A 6,442-nucleotide genomic window follows, 5' to 3' on the forward strand; every position below is an offset into this window, starting at 1 on the left:
GATGAGCTTCTCCTTGTATGCAGATGAGCTTCTCCTTGTATGCAGATGAGCTTCTCCTTGTTTGCAGATGAGCTTCTCCATGTATGCCGATGAGCTTCTCCTTGTATGCAGATGAGCTTCTCCTTGTATGCCGATGAGCTTCTCTTTGTATGCCGATGAGCTTCTCCTTGTATGCAGATGAGCTTCTCCTTGTATGCAGATGAGCTTCTCCTTGTATGCAGATGAGCTTCTCTTTGTATGCAGATAAGCTTCTCCTTGAATGCAGATGAGCTTCTCCTTGTATGCAGATAAGCTTCTCCTTGAATGCAGATGAGCTTCTCCTTGTTTGCAGATAAGCTTCTCCTTGTTTGCAGATAAGCTTCTCCTTGAATGCAGATGAGCTTCTCCTTGTATGCCGATGAGCTTCTACTTGTATGCAGATGAGCTTCTCCTTGTATGCAGATGAGCTTCTCTTTGTATGCAGATGAGCTTCTCTTTGTATGCTGATGAGCTTCTCCCTGTATGCCGATGAGCTTCTACTTGTATGCAGATGAGCTTCTCCCTGTATGCAGATGAGCTTCTCCTTGTATGCAGATGAGCTTCTCCTTGTATGCCGATGAGCTTCTACTTGTATGCAGATGAGCTTCTCCCTGTATGCAGATGAGCTTCTCCTTGTATGCAGATGAGCTTCTCTTTGTATGCTGATGAGCTTCTCCCTGTATGCAAATGAGCTTCTCCTTGTATGCAGATGAGCTTCTCCCTGTATGCAGATGAGCTTCTCCTTGTATGCAGATGAGCTCCTACTTAAGATAAGATATTCCTTTATTGTCCACACATGGGGAAATTTCATTGATACAACACAGGTAGATACAGAGTAAAAAAACAGATAACAAATTATAGGAAGTTTAAAAAACACTCTTATTAGAAGAACACTTATAAACAAAAACTCCTATAGACAAAACCGCCGGGATAACGTGACGATCTCCGGGTAAGACGATGGTTTCCCCCTCAGTTTCATGAGTTCCTCCTTTGGAACAAGAAGTATAGTTCCTTCAGTTTCATGAGTTCCTCCTTTGGAACAGGAAGTATAGTTCCTGAACTGGGGTGACGGTCTCGCCACAACTGCATGTTCCTTTGTATAAACGCGCACCGGCGCCGTTCCGTACGGCGGCGGTGGCCGGGGGGCGCGGTGGAGCTAGCGCACATCACGACAACGCGACGAAAAACACTCAATAATCCAGCCGAACAAAGTCGAAACAAGTTGAATTAAAGCGATTCCAGCGCGTGTCCCGGTCGTACAACTAAAGTAGAAAAATGTTTACAAAATACTTGCACCGGGCCGCCAGCTGGACCGACGCCTTTCTGACGTACTTGTATGCAGATGAGCTTTTCCTTGTATGCAGATGAGCTTCTCCTTGTATGCAGATGAGCTTCTCCTTGTATGCAGATGAGCTTCTCCTTGTATGCAGATGAGCTTCTCCTTGTATGCAGATGAGCTTCTCCTTGTATGCAGATGAGTATGCAGATGAGTTTTTGAAAAAGGATCTTGCAGCATATGCCTGGCCTTGTTCAAGCTGTGCAATCTAACAAGTGTTTCTCCACACAGCTCCTCCTGCTGTTGATAAAGATTGTCATCAGTGTAGTGCAATCAAAAATGTAAATATAATATATAAATGTCTTTTTTTATCATTAAAATAACTGAGACATTGCTTTACAATTTGACTGCACTTAATAAGCTTTTGCATTCATGCAGAGATGTTTAAAGTTTTGTAAATGTTTTGTCGAAGAAAAAATAACAATAACTCAATAGGGGCATGATGCTTGATTCAATGACAGTTTGCTATACCGTTTTCAGGTTAGGAAGAAATGTTTACAGAGCAAACGACTCATTGTACACACTAAACTTAATTATAAAAGTTTGGGCTAAAACTGGTTTGCCTAATTATCAGAGAGGCAATTCCTGAGTGTGCTTTATTTCCCCCAGTGTTTCCATTAATAGAAGATACTGATACTAATTTTAACCACCTAAAAACAAGTTAAACAATAAAATGGTATGAGAAATAATACTTTTCAGTTGTTGTATTGTCTTCAAAACATGAAAAGAAACTACTTTAAAAATTGAATAGAGACAATAAGTGACATCTACAACATTTATACAAAATAGAAATGGGATGCAGTAGACATTGCAGTAGAAGAAGACTGTATACAGCGAAAGTGCCGGTTTTTCTAGTTGGTAAATCAGTACGTTTTTGCCTTCAAACACATGTTTTGTATGCATTATCTATATCTAAGAACGACTTGTTTTGGTCCAGATTGTCTCCCTGTGGTGCGCTCCTCAAGAAAAACAATCAAACAAAGATTGCAGCTGCTATGATGATGTGAATTTTAAACAGCCAAGCGTCCTTTGAACTCTGCACTGAACTGCGTGCTTACAGGATGCCAGCATACAGTACCGCTATAATCGCATCTCTAAAAATAAAAGCTCATAGTGGTGCACAGAGCAGCATCGATCTACCGTATATGGATTTGTACTTGTGGGTGAACAGCTCAGCAAAACAAGAGCTTTTCCATTTGAGGTCATGTGAAATCATTTGAGGTGGTGACATTGAAGAAGTGGGGCACCTCTCCAAGGCACTGGCTTCAGTTTCATACAATCCCACATTCAAAGAAAATCATAAAGCACAGCAGGCAAATCAGCAGAATGCATTTTGTTGGTGGCTGTTGGTGGCATGACAAGATCATCACCACTACTAAATACTGGACTAGAAATGTTGACCACCACAGGCTTGTCACAATAATCACTGTATCGACCCATCGTTCAATATATGATAGATGGAACTATATTCTTTAATGCTCAATGTTTATCACAATTGGGGAACGTTTTCTCTTTTTTATATTACATGAATATTTTAGCTGTAGAGGGTTGAGTCCCATGTTTAGTGTTTTATTCTATTCATTGTATTCTTTTTATCTATTTTATCTATTTTATTTATTTATTTTATTTATTTATTTTGACACTAACACTCTGTAATTAAGATGGACGGCAGGTCAGAATTTTGTGGTATTATTTGCTTTGTTGACTACATCTTCTTGAAACTAAAACTGGCACAAAGTTCAACATATTCTCTATCACAAATTAACAAATGCAGGTGAAACTATTTTTTGAACATTTCTTCAGAGCTGATAGCATTATTCAGTCAAAGATCTCAATAATCAGTTGAAGTCATTCAAGGCCATTAATGAGGTAAGTTTGTGTGGCCCAAATCCTAGTTAAAGCGTTCAACATTTATGGTTCAAAAACTTCTTCCAAATATAGTGAATGAATCAAAGAGTTACATGAGACACTGCTCTCTCTCTCACATTAGAACCACCACATTCGTGTTTTCCACATTACCAGTCACTGGTCATGGTGTCTGACAGTAAAAACTGTAATAAAAGGCATAATTTTTACCAGCCCAAGTGAGTGGCTGTGATTAACCTGAGATCATTCTGGGTGTGTGGAATATAATTATGATGACTGCAGTTGCGGCACCTTTTGCAATTTGACACCATTTCTCCAACAAGCACCAATTATAACATTTTATGCATTAGTGAACACAGGGAAAACTCCTTTCACAGTAGAACCAGAATGAAAGACCAGAAGCTGAGGCTTTGGAGGTTTGTACATGGCAAACCCTTTAATGTGAATCACAAACCTTGTCCTTTTATTAAATGCTAGTGTCGGAAGTCCTCTTAACTTGATTTAGAGAAACATATTTAGCCACATTTCACACATATTTAGTATATTATCTAAAAAGTTACGCTCATCTTACAGATAGTATCTCAAACATATTGTCACTAGATAGTCCCTACATAATCAAAACTTTACGTTTCATAGGAAAACATGAATCATAAATCATATGTTTTCAGTTTTCCAAGGTTGCAGACCTGGCATTTTGCCCAAGGACCGCATCTGGCTCTTGGCCTGGTTTAATCTGGCCCCCAGCAAGTTTTTGATAATAATAATTTAACTGTATTTATTGTGGTAATAGAGTAATACAGTTGCCTACATTTTACAAAAAAAAATCATATTATTACCTCAATGACTGTGATGGTCCAGCCTCTACACATTGCTTTTTGTTTGTAAAATGCCACATGATAAACCACAAAGATGAAGTGAGGTGACTGTAATGCAGATATTGATCCTCCTGAAACTGAATATAACGTAGTGGCTCCTTTAGCCAAACACAGGATAATTCACAAAGTTCTGCAGTGTTTCAACAATGAATAATTAATCATTTAACTTAGAATCTGTCTAAGAAGACGATGTATGACTGGCACAAGTGTGCTTCACAAGTAAATAAGAGGCAGAGAAATATCTTTTTTGTTTTTTTAAACTTTCAGTGCTTGCATACCAGACCAGGAAGTCAGCAGGGTGCACTTAGCCTCTGAACTACTTTTGAGATGAGTTACACAAGATGTCACTTGGCAGGCAAAGTGTTTTGTGCACTAGTCATGAAGGGGAGTGTAAATTCCATCTATTGACAGATTCTCATGATTGGATGAGTTGATGCCCAAAGACAAGGAAGCAATAAAGTTTACTTTTAAAGGTCAGCACACTTTGTTGATTGTTATTTCAGTGAAAAATCAATGCTCACTTTCCACATGTTTTTGTGCTGAACAAGTGATGTTGATACGTGGACAAATGAAAGAGGCCCGTCACATGGAACTGGAGCGCTCTGATTGGGCCGCTGGGTCATTGGCTGGAGGGTACATAATGAATCACTGATGATCAATAAACATGACACGTGATTATCAACTGAATGAAGTGAGAAAGTTTCACAACTCCATCGCCATAGAAATGAACAGGACGGAATCAATGTTTTGCTGCAGCATTTGTTGAATAAGTACAACCGGTTGGGCTGTAAATTGCAAAGACAATGATTTAACCAACATAATTTCTCTGGAAAAAGCAGAATATTTGGTCCTAAAAACCTACCGACCCTGCAGTTCAGACCACTGAACACATTCTGAAATATGTCATTATTTATCTCAAATGTTACTTCTGAATATGTGAACTTTGAAAAGATTCCTACTATTAAAACATGAATCAAAATCAAATCAACATTGCGATTCAAATATGAAGTATGGGTATTTTTTCTTTTTACTAGATTTTAAAACAAACTAAAGTTTTTATAACTTAAAGAAAACCTTTGTCTGAGATAAACTTATATAAAGAGTTAAAACACTACACCACTACACTACAACCCTCTGATTGACAGTTTTATAAAAGTATATAGATCAGAACTCAAATAGTTTTGTTGTTGCTGTTTTTTTCTCTCCAATATTTTAAAAGTTTCAACATACAAACGACACAGAACAAGCATGACACAGAGGAGATACGTTGCACTAAGAGGTACATTTTGAAATAAGTTCAAATGTAATTTTTACATTTTTTCCAAAGTCAGTCATTTTGATCCAGTCCTCGATTGTCTGTCCGCGTCCGACATTTTGTTCCGTAATCCTAAGCAGAATCATTACCAAACTAAAATGGTTTACTTGATCTTAACAGCCGCTCTACTCTCAAACATGAGTGGAAAAAGAAGGATATTTTGTTATGACAGATAAAGAATAGGAACATCTATGTACATCGCAAGGAGCACAAAATCAAACGAGTACTGAAATTGAGACAGCTTTTGGTTCTTGTTTCTAATTCTGTGTCATGTTTGCTGCTGTTGTTTTTGTTATTGCATAAGAATAAAATGGAAATAGGAAAGAATAATAAATCATCTGTCCTACGTAACTTCATGCTTATGCCGACAAATATTACTGACAGGATAGGTCTACAGTTACAGATACAGTTAGATCAGAAGGTTCCTGTGTTGTTTTTGACGAGAGAAACTTTACCCTACACCACTCTGTTACACTGGGATCACGAAGTCTTATCTACCACCGGATGTAAACAGCAGAAAACATGTAAAGCTGCTTTCAACGAGGAGCTATGTGAGTGGCAGACAGTTATAGTTTACTGACAGCTTGTGGCTATCTGTATAAACAACATTTCAAAAGTATTACAAAGAAGTAACAATCCCATCAGATCTACACTCTTCTTCTACATTCAATTTCACAAATCATAATACCTGACTTGATGGAACAAAGATTCAGGTGAGTTGCACTGTGACTGTAAACTGTTGTATTTGTGTGTTCGAACCTTTGCTTCAGCTTTGTCCAGTGGTTATTTGTTTCTAGTGTAACAAACTATATGTATCAGTAAACAAGCCTAGAAATTCAGATGTCTTTTTCCCAGAACAGTGAGGACATTTGTTTGGCTCCTGGCCCTGGTGAAAACAGCAGTAGTCTGTGGAGTGCACTGCTGAGTCACCCGAGGGAAGCAATTTTGGGTGACAATGATTTTGGTGCGGACAATCAACTGATTTATGAATTCATAATGCTCATTCTTGCAGCGTCATCCCTGTTCAAGCAT

Source organism: Eucyclogobius newberryi, unplaced genomic scaffold (assembly GCF_026437365.1).
Source record: "Eucyclogobius newberryi isolate DKJ021-1_F unplaced genomic scaffold, fEucNew1.0.hap1 SCAF_6, whole genome shotgun sequence".
Classification (NCBI taxonomy): domain Eukaryota; kingdom Metazoa; phylum Chordata; class Actinopteri; order Gobiiformes; family Gobiidae; genus Eucyclogobius; species Eucyclogobius newberryi.